Here is a 16,376-nt window from a genome sequence, read left to right on the forward strand (position 1 = left end):
GCGATTTTGCAGATACAAAATCTGCAAATTGAGGATTGACTGTATATATGATATAGGTTAAATTGTGCCTTCTGTCTTGCTCAATGAGTTTGAGCTTTGTCTTTGGATGAGTTGCAATCCAAAGCCTGGAAATGGCATTTTTGGCTTCAAGCAGGGAAGCAAGATAAGCCCCTGTCTCCTTAAGTGGTAGCTCAGCAATCTGACCTCCTCTTTCTTCCTTTTCTGCCTATAACCTGGTAGGTGCTATAAGAGATGCAAATGGTTTAATGCTTCAATCAACCACCATGCCTTGTAACTGGCCATGTCCCAGGTGCTGCAAATACTGAGCTGGAGAGGAAATGTTAGAAGAGAGGAGGCCAGCAGTAACAGTGTGCAAAAACAAGAAAACAAGCTGTTTGAGCTCTACCAGGCGGTAGCAGGGCCACGCTCTCTGTTTTGTGCCAGGTTCTTGCTTCTCGGCTCTAACTCCAGGCATCACTGAGTCATTCCACACTTCAGAAACCTGCTGGCATTAGCTTCCTCAAGATCAAACCCTTCCCAGCCAACTGGCTGTCCTTTCAAGGCAGGAGGGATCTGACCCATGTCTGCATCTTTGGAAGTCTAAAGCTCAGCACCAGGGGCATGAAACGCCCCGATAAATGCCTTCTTGATTGATTAACTGTCTTGAGGCTTTTTACAGATTCTAAGTCAGACTTTTTTCCCAGTGTCAATGGAATAGGCGGATGCCTAAAATGCCTTTATTGCGGAGAAAAGCCTTTCATTCTGTAATTATAGAGGCAAGGAAAAGATCATAAAAATATTCAGTTGTAACAATTTAGTGTGAATGCTTTTCAGTTAAAATGTAATTAGTCAACAAATGTAAATCACTAATTATGAGTTCCTTTTCTGTTTTAATGTGAAACCATCCTTCAAGACTCTGTCACGGGAAGAGACCTTAATATTGAAGCTGCATAAAAGTGTAGGGGGGGAAATAGAATGGCCATTTACAGAACAAAACAAAACAAAAGAGAAAATGTGACCATTTTGTATCTGATTGAGCCTAGACAGAGAAAAGATGGGTTATGATGTGTGGTATTTGCAAAGGCATAAGCTCTGCTTAACATGATATTTTGATGATAGATAGATAAATGGAGGTAGATAGATGGATGGATAGACAGAGAGAGAGGTAAGCAGATAAATTTGTAGAAAAGAGTGTATTTGTTTTGTTTTCTAGGGCTGCCAAAACAAAGTACCACAAACTGGGCGGCCTAAAACAACAGTTTATTATCTGTAGTTCTGGAGGCTAGAAGTCCAAAGTCAAGGTGTCATAGGCCATGCTTCCTCCAAAACCTGTAGTGAGAAGCTTTCCTGGACTCTTCTAGCTTCTGGTGTTTTGCTGGTAGGCTTTGGCCTTCTTTGGCTGTGGGTGCCTCACTCCAGTCTCTGCCTCCATCATACATGGTCGTCTTCTCCTCGTGTGTCTGTGTCCACATGGCATTTCCCTCTTCCTATGAGGACACCAGTTGTCTTGCTTTAGGGCCCACTCCAATGATCTCATCTTAAATTGATTGCATCTGCAAAGACTGTATTTCCAAATAAGGCCATATTCACAAGTACTAAGGGATAGGGCTTCCACACGTCTTTTGAGGGGACACAATTTAACCCCATAATGAAGAGGTTATGCTATCATTCATAAAAATCCTGTATATAAGTTTGGGGTACAACCTCATAGTCATAGCTTAGGTTTCCTTTGGACTGCTTCCCTTCCTGCTGTAGGTTTTCCTTAAGTTTTCCAGTGAACAGCAGCAAACAACTCAGTTGGTGTCTGCCTGTGCTGACACTTTGTGCTCTAACCAGCTTCATTCTGACTGGGCAGGGGGAAAGAGTGCTGGGAGTCCCTGATGAGTACCTGGGTTTATATGAGGGGATTATGGTACATCTTTGAAGAAAAAAAAAGTCAAATGTTTGTGTTTGGAAGGGCTTCTGTGTTACACCTGCTTTTGTTTTTGTGTTTTGTTTTGTTTTATTTTTTTGTTTTGTTTTTTGAGACGGAGTCTCGCTCTGTCGCCCAGGTTGGAGTGCAGTGGCCGGATCTCAGCTCACTACAAGCTCCGCCTCCCGGGTTCACACCATTCTCCTGCCTCAGCCTCCCGAGTAGCTGGGACTACAGGCGCCCGCCACCTCGCCCGGCTAGTTTTTTGTATTTTATAGTAGAGACAGGGTTTCGCTGGGTTAGCCAGGATGGTCTCGATCTCATGACCTTGTGATCCACCCGTCTCGGCCTCCCAAAGTGCTGGGATTACAGGCTTGAGCCACCGCGCCCGGCGTTACACCTGCTTTTCTGGAGATCCTTATGCATCCTCCTCCTCTTTATTTTCCTCACTCTCCCCCTATCCTTTATGTGGTCCTGTTTCTTTGTCAGATTCATGATATACTTGCTGAATGTACTATAACATGTCACTTAGACTTGGTGGATGAGGAATTTTTATTTGAAAAATTCATTTAGCTTATTTTGCTAGTTTGGTCAATCCTTGGGGGAATATCTAACTTTAGAGCAACAAATACACATTTTAAATATTGAAACATAGCTGATAATTGATGGTCAAATATATAATAGTATCAGGTTTATAACTGTTTCATCATAGTGCCCATGTTTGTCCTTTTTACATCATCTTCTATTACATACATTGATACGATGAGCAGTTCCTCAACCTCTAGACCAGAAATGCTGTATCAATGGATATTTGGTGCATTTTACTTACAAGCATGATTTCATTTGGTTCTGAAACATTTCTGCATAGACAAGGAATAGTATAGTTATTTTTACATTGCCTGAATGGAGTGAAATAAAGAAAGTGTGAACCATTTGCTGAGTTCATGTGGTTGGTGAATGAGAATATCTTCTAAACCATGGTTTCCTTAGCTCCAGTTTGACCCTTTTTCCTACTCCATTACCACCTTTCATGCAGTTGAACCTTTGTTTTTCTTTTACTCTTATGAAAATGCAGCCACAAATAATTTACTCTCTGTGATGCTTTATTGAGAGTTCCTGACCAATATTAGACCCCAGTTATGATGCCTCCTCTGGAGGTTACTTACAGGTAGAAATCAGAGTTGCATATTAAAGCTAATAACAAATGTTAACATCAATATTAACAAATGATAAATATTCAATATTTAGCATTGAATTATTAAAATATCTTTGTTTGGGCTGTTGCACAAAAAGTCTCTTTGTATAGTTCACTGTAAAAATAGGATTTCTTTAGTACCATAGTTCAAAAAGAAGAGAGATTCATAAATTGTTTTGTCACCAATTCATTAATGACTTCCTCTCTTCCCGTGGAGAAATTTAGTTATTGTCAATGCCCCAAATCTTCAGGGAAGGGAAAAGATCTGCAGTCCTTTACAATCGGCTGAAATTGCTTTGCAGATCTGATTATAATATTCACTTACTTAGAATATTTCGATAACTTTCATTTTACTCAGTGTAAAAACCAAGCTCCTCCTGAGCATGGTACATAGGTCTTTTATGATCTGACCTCTGCAATACTCAAATGACATGTAGTCACCTGAATGTTTCTTCTCACCTTGGCTTATGGTGTTGCTTCTTGCCTAGAGGCCCCATGTGCTTGATTTGCCCAATGACCTGCCTTCATCTCTGAGGTTCTATCTTAGTAATCACTAGTAAAGCTGTTCCTAACTCACCACGAAGAATTCAATGCCTTCCGTCTCCATATTTCCATAGTATTTTGAAAACGACTCTGGTAAAACAGTACACATATTGTTTGTTTGCATATCTATTTTCCATGCTACAATGGTGAGCTCTTTGAGGTCAAGAACACTGTCTTTTCATCTTTACATGTCCAGTTTATAAATTTAGATATTTGGCACATAGATAAGTCAATGTTTATTGAAAGAATGCATGTTTTCATGCCTTGGCTCATTTCTCCACAATTCAGCTTTTTCATATCTTTACATAATTTGTTTTATCATTCATGAAATAATTATCACCTCCTTCTGAATATATTGCACGTTTCATGCTTCCCTGAATAACACTGATTCATTTTAACACTATTTATCTTAGAAGTCTTTAAGTAATTAAAACAAAATTACAGTACAGTGTTAAGATATACTTTTTGTCATGCACTCTCAGCCAGTAAGAGCGATGGCAGTCTGTCCTGGCCAGACTGCTTAGCACAGCGCATTGCAAACTCTCAGGCAGTGAGCCACTGAGCTATTCTGAGTTGAGTGGATTCTGCAACACGTGTAGTTTGGTCTTCAGTGGCCTCTCTCTTTGTCATATATTTTATATTTTGGTGAACAGTTCTGAAAAACAGGAGAATCCTTTTGATGTTGCAATGTGAGTTTTATAGCAGCTTCAGAGTTCTCCAAATGATGTTCTAGAAAATAGAGGACAATATTTATCAGGAAACTAGGACTTGGTAGAAGATCCTTGACGATAGGCATGGCACATATGTTTCACTACAGACTGGGCAGGGTGTTCAACAGTTAAGAATGGTGTCTGGAAGAAATATTGCAGAAGGTGTATCAGAATTTCAAGAGATTTTGAGAAGGTTGAACGAGCAATTGCCACTGTGTGATACGTCTCCATGGGCATGATAATTTGATGACTTCATGTCATGCGAATTGCATTAGAACTAATTCTGTTAGAGCTCCTGTTTGTAGGAATGCACCCATTCACCCATCATTCCCCACTCTTCTCCTGTAAATGAGGTATGTGTATACTTGTGGAATTAAATGCAAGGTAACCAAGCACTGGATAGGAAGGAATCAAGAAATTAGCCAAAGGCAATAATAAAAAATAGATTCTCCCATTTATCTTTTACTTTTAAAATAAGTTTTCTCCTTTTGACTTGCTTTCTTAAGCATCAAGTCCTACCACCTAGCTTATGTAATACTATCAAAACATCACAAGTAATGTACTTTTAAATATGGACATTAAAGGAAGCCTAAATATTTTACGGTAAGAGTACTAAAATGAAATAAATATATAATTTAAATTAAAATCATCAATGGGGAATAGAACACATGCAAAAGTCTTTCTTTTTTTCTTATTTTTCAGGAGCTCATACATTTCTACCAAGGTTTTCCAGGTTTTCGGAAAGTAGTCATCCAGACAAAATCCATGAAGCTACAAACTCTTTTCTCCTTAAGAATGAGGGTCCCCTCTTCATTCTAATTCGGGTATTTTACTTTGAATCAAAATGCCCATTCATTCATGAGCTTTCACTCAATTACTCAGATTCATGCATTCATTCCAAACGTATTTAGATAATTCCCATGATGTGCTTAGCACTGTTCTGGGTCTTGGGTCTTGGGTGCAAAAAAGTTTCTTTCCTTGGTAATCTTATTTTTTAGTAGAGAAGACAGGAAATGAAAAAATAAAGGTAGATGCTGTCAGGTAGTAACAAGCATGGTGAAAAATAATGAAGTGAATAGATTGGCTGGAGAGTGTGCTGGGGTCCGGTGGAGTGAAGGTGACTGAGATGGGGTGGACAGTCAAGACCTCTGAAGAGGTGACATTTGGGTACCTGGAAAAAATGAGTGCTAGCCATTTGGATTTCTTCAGGAAGAGTATTCCAAGCAGAAGGAAGAGTAGGTGCAGAGTCTCTGTGGAAGGAGCCCGCCCCACAAGTTTGAGAACCAGCCAGGAGGCCAGTGTGGCTGGAGCAGAATGGAGGCTATACTTTGTTGGCCGCTGTAAGGATTTCTGTCTTATTCTGCCTGTGATGGTACACTTCAGGAGAGTAACTCCTCTAACGTAGATTTTAGAGGGATCAGTCTGGCTACTGTGTTGAAAATAGACTAGAAGGGGTGACGAACATGGAAGTAAGGTCAATTATGAGGTCACTGCCATATTCTACGTAACTACATAACATGACCTGTGCGTTTTCAACTTGTTTCATTCCCCAAACATGCCATTGTATCTTGGCAGCAACAATCCAAATTATCCACATGCATTAAATATTCTAAGCCCGTTATTCCAATTTTACACTTCATAAAGACTGGATTCAAAACTACCTAAGGGACTATTCATATTCATATTACAAGTGTATGTTTCCCATAAAGCATCATCTTTCTCTAGCTAGTTCAGTAATATGAAATCCAATTACAATGGCCATATTTATTAGAGATAAGTTTTTTTCCCACAGTTGACATCACAAGACAAACGAATTCTAGAACCATGGAATATTTCCAATCAAAATGAATATGTCTTTATTCATATTCACTTTTATTTTAATGAAACTTAAGTCCAGCCAATTCCTGTTGAATCATTATACCTGTAAATGATTTCAATGAATAAGTTTCCAAACACAAAACACAATTACATAAATTTAAAAGATTATAAAGCCTGATGTCATTTGCTAGTATTTCATTTAGAAATATTATATACATTACATGGGCCCACCATTTGTTTTTGACAAACATCCTTTTACATAATGAAATTACAATAAACCCTGAAGTGACATCTTAGTCCCTTTGAGTTGCTGTAACAAAATACCATCAACTGGATAGCATACAAATGATAGACATTTATTTCTCACAGTTTGGGAGGCTGGGAAGTCCAACATGGAGGTTCTGACAGACTCAGTGTCTGCTAACAGCCCACTTCCTGGTTCATAGATGGTGACTTTTTCTGTGTCCTTATATGGCAAAAGGGGTGAGGGAGTTTTCTCCAGTCTCTTTTATAAGGGCACTGGTCCCATTCATGATGGATCTGCCCTCATGACCTAATTATCTTCAAATACCATTACACTGCACATTAGGACTTAACATATGAATTTGGAGAGGACATAAACATTCAATCCATTGATCACATAATAAAATAAACATAATTCATGCTGATATATAAGATTGGTGGCCCTCATTTTTTTTTCCATTGAGCAATATTCAAGATAGGTGCCACCAACCTACTATACACATCAAAATAATGTACAAATGGGATGTGTAATTCTGGAATATTATTGTGGATGAATATTGTAGCAGAGTTTTGGGGGGATAAAGAGAGAGAAGTTGTGGTTGGCTGATATGATCTATCTATCAGGAGAGGGGTACGTATGAGTACTAGCCCTAGTGAGAGGCTACCTACCTGGGTGAGAGCCCACATTCTGCCTTCTATATGCATGTAAACTATAGGCAAATGACTTGTCGAAGCCTCTTCTCTGTTAAATGGGAATAAGCATGGTACCAGCCTCTTAGATCATTGTGAGGATTAGATAGCTAAAATGTTTACAGTGCTAGCACAGCAAGCATGGCAAACACTAAATAAATGTGAGCTTTTATTATTATATCCTGCAGTTTGCTGCCTAAAGCCTTGAAGAGCTCTGCTCTTTTTTTTTTTTGAATTAAATGTCCTAAAGAAATCTCTCTTTGGCATATATGAGAAAATCTGCCAAGTTCATATTTGGCTTTTCAAAGATAAAATGTTAATGCAACAAAGAAGTTCATACACAGGCTTCATTACTAAAAATTTTAGACAACTAAGTATTAGTTTCATGTCGTTCTTATAAATTGCTCTTATTTTCCTGAGTTTCCTTTCTTATTTGTTAAAAAAAAAAAAAAAGAAAGAAAAATCAATATTTGCATCTTTAAATCATGGATATGCAAAATAGTTCATTACAAATCTTCTCTGTGTGTGTATGTGTATACGTGTGTGCAAATACAGTGAGAGATCCCTAACCCTACTCCTTCCCATAGCCCTGCACGGACATCTCAGGCAGGACAGTAAATAACCAGTTTTTACTAACCCCAGACTGTCAGCTGAATTGCAGGTACAATTTGGTGTCCAGGCCAATTACCAGAATGATTTTTTGAGGGGAGATACACATCACAAATGGTGGCTTCCAGGGCTTTTCAATAGGTTAAATATTAGAAAACACAGCTTTTCCCTATAAGTAGGTGAATTTATTTCATTTATTGCATGAGCCCTTACTGAGCATGCTCTGTTATTCACACACGTCTGCTTGGTGCTGTGGATGTTTCAAAGGATAGAGAAAAACAAGTCCGTGTCCTCCGAGAACCCGAAGAGAGATGAAGGAGATCTTCATATGGAAACGCAAAATAGGAAATAGCCACTTGTGTAGGTCAAATATTGGTTAGTTCATGATTCAACCTAAATTGTATTTTTAAAAAGGGTAAAATTAAAAAAAAAAAAAACAGTGGCAACCTTGCTGTGAGACCCAGTAGTAAAGAGGGGAGGAAATGTGCTTCAGGCAGGGGTCTCTTCAACCTGTCACAGCTGTGTAATTATGTAAAGCTAATAAGCTTCATAACCTCATTTCAGGGTTACTATTGTTCGCACTGCCTCTATTTGTGTTTTTTGAATCCAGCTCGTAAACCCTATAATTAGGAAGAAGCATCAAAGTGCCTACTTACACACTTTTTATTTGTTTTCTAAGGTTGTAATTGTCTATAAGTGCTTGCATGGCTGACAATTCAGCAAACAGAATGGTTTCCAAATACTCTCATTGCAGCTTTCTTGATGTTTCTTTCTGTTTCATTCCTCACCTTGAAGCAATTCAGTTTTTCCCAGCTTTAATTCCACTCAAAAGTAGGAAAATGTTTATTTTCAATTAGCGTCTTACATAGCTTGATGGTTTCCCTTTGCCATTTTAAAGGGACCTGAGGAAATTAAAATCCGAGACAGTAAGTCATTTGACTTTTTTTTAGTAAAATGATTGCTACTTTCTTCTCTTTATTGGAAGGTTTTGAGATTTATCTCTGGAGTCAACTGCTTCTATGTTCCTGGTGCTCTATGCAGTTAGCTGATGAGAGTTCTTCTGAAGTTGGCCCCTGTTCTCCATGTGTCTTTTAAAGAATTTATTTTGCTTGTTTCCTTAAATAATATGTTGCACAAGTTGAATTTAATTGATTTTGATGATACATGCTTACTCCTGAATAAATGATAAATAGGACGGCCTGTCTTTTGCAAAGGTTTTAGTTCTGTTCTGTATAACATTAACATTGATAAACTAGTAGAGTTGTTGTTCTCTACACATATGAAATATCTGGGGATAATGTAAAAATTCTGAGGTTCAATCAAATCCTGAAATTATTACAGCAGAATTGGGGGTAGGATTTGAGCCTCAGGAATTTTTAAAGCTTCCCAGGTGATTCCAATATTCGGCTAAGCATGAAATCCACAGTTAGAATGGATATACTTAGGTGAAAGTATAGTTGGTGGGGACATATAAATTCATACTTAACCAGGAGAACAAACATGGTGTACTGGAATTAAATGGAGCTGGGTCTGAATTCCAGTCTATCACTTGTTATGTGACCTTGGATGAAATCACTGAAATATGTTTGAGCTTCTGTTTCATCAGATGTCACATTTTATAAGTGACAGTGCTATTGTGGGGATTAAATAAGATAATACCTGTCAAATACTTAGTATCAGTAGATCTCAATGAAGGTTAGCTTCGTTCTCCCTTCCTTTTTTAATATAGAGTTTATTTCAGGGAATACTTCACAATGATGAAAATATGTGATTTTTCTCCACTGGTGGTGTTTTATTAGTTCATTTATTATTTGATTTTTATATTATTATTCATAGTATGTATTACTTTTATAATGCATTATTTATATTATGATATATTATTTTAATTTTGAAATAAATTTAGAATTACAAAAATATTGCAAAGAAAAAAGTGAGATTTTTTTGTATACCCTTTACTTAGCTTTCCCTAATATTTCACATCTTGCATAATTATAGGACCTTTATTAAAACTAAGAAATATACATTGGTACAATGCTGTTAACTAAAGTATAAACTTTGTGTAGATTTCACCAGGGCTCATAAAGGTCCTTTGTCTGTTCCAGGATCGAATCCAGGATCCCACATTGCATTTAGTTTTCATGTTTCCTTAGACTCCTGCCATCTGTGGCAATACTTGGACTTGCCTTGCTTTCTTGACCTTGACACTTTGAGAGTACTGATCTGTTGTGTTGTAGAATACCTCACAATTTGGGATTATCTGATACCTACTCATGGACAGATTGAGTTTAGGCATTTTTGGCATCAATACCATGGAAGTAATGTACCCTTTTCAATATGAGGGGTACATGATGTTGGTATCTGTGGGGTTCTTTACATAATTAATGATTGTTAGGGAAATGAGACACATTTGAGGGTGCTGTATTAGTTTGATAGGGCTGCCATAGGAAGTATCACAGATGTGGTGGGCGGATCACAAGTTCAGGAGATCAAGACTGTCCTGGCTAACACAATGAAACCCCATCTCTACTAAAAATACAAAAAAATAAGCCGGGCATGGTGGCACGTGCCTGTAGTCCCAGCTACTCGGGAGACTGAGGCAGAAGAATCGCTTGAACCTGGGTGACAGAGCGAGACTCCGTCTCATAAAACAACAACAAAAAAGTATCACAGACTGGGTGGCTTAATAAACAAAAACTTATTTTCTCCAAGTTCTGGAGACTGGAGTTCTGAAATCAGGGTGTCAGCAGGGTTGGTTTCTTTTGAGGTCTCTCTCCTTGTAAATGTCCATCTTCTCATGGTATATATCTATGGTCTTACCTTCTGTGTGTGTGTCTGTGTCCTAACCTCCTCTTCTCAAAAGGACACCAGTCATTGGATCAGGGCCCACCCCAATGACCTCATTTAATCTTGTTACCTCTTTAAAGACCCCATCTTCAAATAAAGTCAGGTACAAGGAGATAGGACTTCAATATATGAATTTGGGGGTAGTAATTCAGCCCATTCCAGGTGCTTATCGAGTAAGAACATAGAATGAAATAGAACAGGCAAAGGAGTTGACCGGGAATGCAAGTGCTCTGCAATGCTCCTTAGAAATAGAAGCAGCTTCTTGGCAAATTGGAGAAAACCATCACAGCAAATATAATGAAGCTCGATGAGGACAAAAATACTCAATGGGAGAACCAAGCTGCTTAAGCAGTAAATAGAAGATGGTAGAAGAGCATGATGGGGATGGGTAGGAATGGTCCTTGTAGTTACAAATGACTATAAGAAAATCACGTGCTCGTATTGCAGCTGTAGAAGTAAACGTGCTATGGTGATGCTGCAAGATATTTAAAGGCACAGAAATTTTTTTAAAGAAACACTGAAAAGGGCTTATTCAGCCAAAAGAAGAAATTGCCGATAGGGGATTTAATTATCTTTGAGTACTGTATGTGCAGGAGCTGTTAAACCAAGGACAGTGACCAGCTGTTTTGAAACTTTACAAGAACAGATTTTAAGTAAACAGGCTTAAGTGGCAATGAATGAGATTCAGATTAGAATAGAATACCAATTTCCTGATAGAAACAGTGGTTAAATACCAGAAAGGTTACCAATAGAAGCAGCCTGATATTATACAATGAACATTGGATTAACGTTAGATATATCTGTTTTAAATGCGAACTTACTATTCTGCTACATGATCTTAGACAAAGACCTTAGCCTCATGAAAACACTAACAGTCTTATTTTTGGGGGAGCTAACTAAGCTACTATGTGTAATTTTGGTAGATTTACTAATGTAAATTTAGAAGATTTAGAACAGAGCTTGCTGCACACTAATTGTTAGTTTGATCGATGGCTACTTTTCTTCCCTGTATAAGTTCCTTCCCTAGACATGTCTAAAGAGTGCAGTGTGCTTTGCTCAACCTGAGCTGGTGTATATGTGGTATTATTTGAAGTCCAGAGAAATGATGTTTTCAGCCCTTTAGCTGTAAGACTTTACATTTCCTATCACAAAGTGGTTTTTAGGCTTAATTTCCTAACCCTCCAAGAATTCAGGTAAAGCAGATAGTCTGTAGGTTCGATAGAAAATTATAGGGAATAGGAAAACTCTTTTTTTGCTGTCAGAATAATGCAGGCTCTTGTGTTTGGGAAACAGCATGAATTATTTGACAAATCATAGTTTATAAAATTCAGCTATGGTTAGCCATTGTGTGTTACTGGATTACACAGAAATATTTTTCTATTGTAGATTTAAACCCCTTAACAAATAATAAACGCTGACAGAAAGGCATGATAAAATATAGGGGTTCATTCATAGAATCTAAATTGACGCTGATCACTATGCTTTCACAATTTGATTTAATGTACCTGCTGTGTGTTCATCCTCTGAGACAACATTGCAGCTAGTGTCTTAGCATAGCTGTGGATGCTACAGGCTTTGAGTTCTAATTTGGGGTATTACCCTTTTTTAGTTTGAGGAAATCTCAGTCTTTCAATTTTCTATCTATGAAATTAAAATGAACCTAATTTCTGGCTTCATTGGAGTTATTTATTTTAAGTGTAATGCCTACATCTCGTAGGTTTCACCAGCTTGGGGAATACAAATGATGTTACATTTAGCAGTCAAATTCAAAGTCGGCTGTCTTTGTCTGGCAAGCTGTAGTAGGTGAATGCCCTCCCTCCTGGATTCTTCAGGGTTACCTACATTATCTAATACCTTTCCAGGACGGTGTCTCCATGAACTTACGATGCTACCCTGGGCACTGTCTGGCCCTCCATTCCGCTTCAGAGAGCTGACCTCGAGCTCTCCTGGGGTGAGGCCCGCACTATTGCCATGAGCCAAGCTTCTATCCCACGTGTCTAAGTTGGCCCCTGGGTTGCTGCTATTGTACCACTGCCCTCTCTGCTAGTCTCAGAAGGCCCTGCTCTTTACCACCTGGACTTCCAGCCATTCTCTACAGTCTGAGCTCCAAAATGGCCCACAGGAAGGGCAACCCTGAGGCCAACTTCCCATTGACCACTAGTGCTGGTTTCCTCAAAGGTGAAGGTCAGTTCAGCCACTCCCTTCGGAAGCTGCTGCTGTGCTCAGCTGTGTCATGGTAGCCCCACTTGACCACAGGGTCTCTTTTGCCAGCGTCCTGTTTCCATGTTTCAGAGGCATATTTTCTCTCCACTTATGTCTACCTCTTGAGATAGATTCTTTGGGTCCAGGCCTAAGAAAACAACATTTAGCCTGGTGCAGTGGCTCATGTCTATAGGCCCAGCTACCCTGCGGCCAAGGTGGGGGATTCACTAGAGGACAGGAGTTCGAGACCAGCCTGGGCAGTATAACAAGAGCCCATCTCCAGAAAACAGTATAGCAGGGTGTGGTGGCACGTGCCTGTGGCCCTAGCTACTCAGGAGGCTGAGGCAGGAGGATTACTTCAGTCTAGGATTTGGAGTTTGCAGTGAGCTGAGATTGCTTCACTGTGCTCCAGCCTGGGAGACAGAGTGAGACCTTGTCTCTAAAACAAAAAACAAAAAAACAAACAACAACAACAAATAAACCAAAATCAAAACCAACCAACCAAACAAACAAAAAAAAGAAAATTAAAGAAAACAACATCAAGAGAGGGAAAGGGCTTCTCTCTTTCCACTTTAGTTCCCTCCTCCAAATCTTATTGTCAGTCTCTCCAGAGTGATTGACAATGTGAATGTCCAATCCCTTCAGATCTTGCTTTCCAAGGGTGTGGTTTTAACCGTTCCCTCCCAAGGCCTGTTACTAAAGCTCTCCCTCATATCTTCTCCTTCTGAATTACACAAATGAAGGATAGGCCCTTTAATTGAGGCATTTCTTAGCATCTGTGAATTTCATTTTTACATAATGCCATGTGTTAGACTTCTGCTGGACAGTGCAGATTGGGCTCTGTCAAGCTAGTCCAGCTCCTTTTCAAAGATCTTCCACCTTCTTTATGCTCTCGGGCTCTGCTTACCTGAGCAGACAGCTTGAATAAAACAAATAGTTGCCTACAAGAACAAGCAAGGGTTGGCAATCACTATTTGTCCAATTAGACGTCTGTGCTTGGTGATGCAACCCTTGCCTACTACATAGATCATCTCTTGTAGGGCAACTTAGTTCCTCAAAGCCCCAGCTCCTCAAAGCCCCAGCTCCTCAAACCCCCAGCTCCTCAAACTTTCCACCGTACAATCTGTTATTTGTTTTATATAGTCATAACTCAGTGTTCTATACCTGTGTCTTTTCCAGAACAAAGGCATGGTCAGCACTAAAGGTACATTCTGCTTACTCCATTTCATTCCCTCATAGCTCAATCTTTGAAATGAGTGGTCCTCTCCTGCTTTTAAGATTTCAGGTTCAAATCTCTCCAACCAGAAGTGGGTGTTATTCTGGCCCCTTCCCAGAACAAAGTATGGAAATAGAAACTTCCACTTCTATTTGCCTTTTTTCCTTTACTTTTGGAATTAAAATATTTGCCAAAGTGATACCTTATCCCTACCTTGGACCAGCTACGGTGCTCTCTTAGGTAGAAATTAATAGTTTCAGAAAGCCCTTCAAAACTATGGCCAATGTCCCCTGTAGAAATATGCAAATTACGTCAGTGGTAGAGATTACATTTACTATGTATTTTACATTGCTTTCCTAATACTAAGAAACTTTATATTATTATATTTAATGGTGTATGTCATCAGATCTTTACCAAATAATGAGAAATTTTAATTCGCTTATCCCTTTTTTCTTTTCTTTTAAATAATATCTTTTCTAGTATATTGTTAATCAAGGCAACAGACATTTTATTGAAACTTGGTTCATTGGCCAAAAGGGGTCTCATATTGCCGGAGTTATTTACTGTTTTGTGGCATTTGTATTTTTCTCCGAATTTAGAAGTTTATTTGTAATGCAGTAATATAATAACCAGACTTACTCTGAAAAAGTTAATGGAGCTAGAAAATAAAAGTTTCACAGGCCTCAATCAGGATGAAATCATCACCTTCTTATACTAAATGTTCTTTAGCAAAAGGTCAGCAAACTCATCTTCATTCTTATAAAACGTGGGCAGGAACGAGGAGAAAGTGAGAGGACGAAAATGAGAGAATCAAAATTACTTATAATTATATCTCTATGAAGTAATAATAACTTTATTATCATGTTGCATATGTGGCTTGACATTCTAAATGAGCTGCATGAAATTAGTACCAATAAAACCATAAAGACAATTACTGGCAAATGTATAAAATAAAAGGTCTTTAAGCTCTTTTTAAAATATTGAAAGTCATAAGAGAAGAGTGCATGGTAATTTTCCCTCTCGTCTTCGACTTTAAATCCTGGGCAGGCCTATTTGGCTAATAAATAGTAAGAAAAATGAAGCTGGGAATACTAGCTAAAGTCACAAACCAAATTTGTTCTTTTAAAAAATTGTTTTTCTCTCACTCTGTGTTCTTTGTTTTTTGTTTGAGATCTAATAATTGAATGATAATAACATTCTCAGTTCTGATAAGAAACAGTCAATAACAAGGTTGTACTTACCTGTTCTAGTCCCTCAGCTGAGCAAGGTGGCTTTTTTAGGCGGGGAAGAAGATAGAGGTAGCTCAGTTTGAATGAAGTCATTGGGGTGAGCCCTAATCCAAAAAAGACAGGTATCCCTGTAAGAAGAGGAAATTTGAATACAGGAATTGATATGGTTTGGCTGTGTCCCCACCCAAATCTCACCTTGAATTGTAATAATCCCCATGTGTCAAGGGTAAGGCCAGGTGGAGATAATTGAATCCTGGGGCTGGTTTCCCCCATACTGTTCTTATGGGAGTAAATAAGTTTCAGGAGATCTGATGGTTTTATACATGAGAGTTCTCCTGCACTTTTACCTGCGACTGGGTAAGATGTGCCTTTGCTTCTCCTTCACCTTCCACCATGATTGTGAGGCTTCCGCAGCCATGTGGAACTGTGAGTCTATTAAATCTCTTTCCTGGCCGGGTGCGGTGGCTCACGCCTGTAATTCTAGCACTTTGGGATGTTGAAGCTGGAGGATCACCTGAGGTCCGGAGTTCAAGACCAGCCTGGCCAACATGGTGAAACCCCATCTCTACTAAAAATACAAAAATTAGCCAGGCTGGTGGCAGGCACCTGTAATCCCAACTACTTGGGAGACTGAGACAGGAGAATCGCTTGAACCCAGGAGGCGGAGGTTGCAGTGAACCAAGGTCATGCCATTGCACTCCAGCCTGGGTGACAAGAGTGAAACTATTTCTCAGAAACAAAAACAAAAACAAAAGCAAAATTTCTTTTCTTTATAAACTACCCAGTCTTGGGTATGTCTTTATGCAGCATGAGAACAGACTAATACAGGGGTGTACAGAGTTAAGAGCATGAGAAGAAACAGGAAGAAGAGAGTAATCTGTAAGCCACGTGGAGCGCTCAGAAGAAACCACCCTGCCTACTTCATATCTTGATCTCAGACTTCTAGCCTCCGAATTGTGAAAAATATTATAGAATTTTGTTGTTTTAGGTGTTCAGCCTTTGTTATGGAAGCCCTCACAGACTAATAGTATACCCCAGGTTGTAATATTAGTATTATAATATTAACTTGATGTGTATTATTCCCCTAGAACTTTTCTTATCTTGCTACTATAATATTAACCTGGGGTATAACACACTCTCCAGGTTATTTTCTTCTTATTTTGCT

General features: G+C 38.8%; 1 protein-coding gene and 1 long non-coding RNA gene across 3 annotated transcripts in view; one reads left to right on the top strand and one right to left on the bottom strand.

The window, feature by feature from the left end:
- The window catches only part of HS6ST3 (heparan sulfate 6-O-sulfotransferase 3), a 746,570-nt gene that overhangs the window by 327,748 nt on the left and 402,446 nt on the right, over positions 1-16,376 (top strand). The gene's annotated exons all lie outside the window — the stretch shown is intronic.
- LOC116270502 overlaps positions 1-16,376 on the bottom strand; it is a 45,552-nt gene that overhangs the window by 5,104 nt on the left and 24,072 nt on the right. Inside the window, exons 4-5 of one of the 2 annotated variants that reach the window (XR_004178536.1) lie at positions 15,224-15,315; positions 14,622-14,738 (exon numbers count right to left, since the gene is read on the bottom strand). This is a non-coding gene — a long non-coding RNA (uncharacterized LOC116270502). Of the gene's footprint in view, positions 1-14,621; positions 14,739-15,223; positions 15,340-16,376 lie in introns of both variants that reach the window. The other variant, XR_004178535.1, reaches the window with a different exon arrangement.

This window comes from Papio anubis, chromosome 15, assembly GCF_008728515.1.
Source record: "Papio anubis isolate 15944 chromosome 15, Panubis1.0, whole genome shotgun sequence".
Lineage (NCBI taxonomy): Eukaryota > Metazoa > Chordata > Mammalia > Primates > Cercopithecidae > Papio > Papio anubis.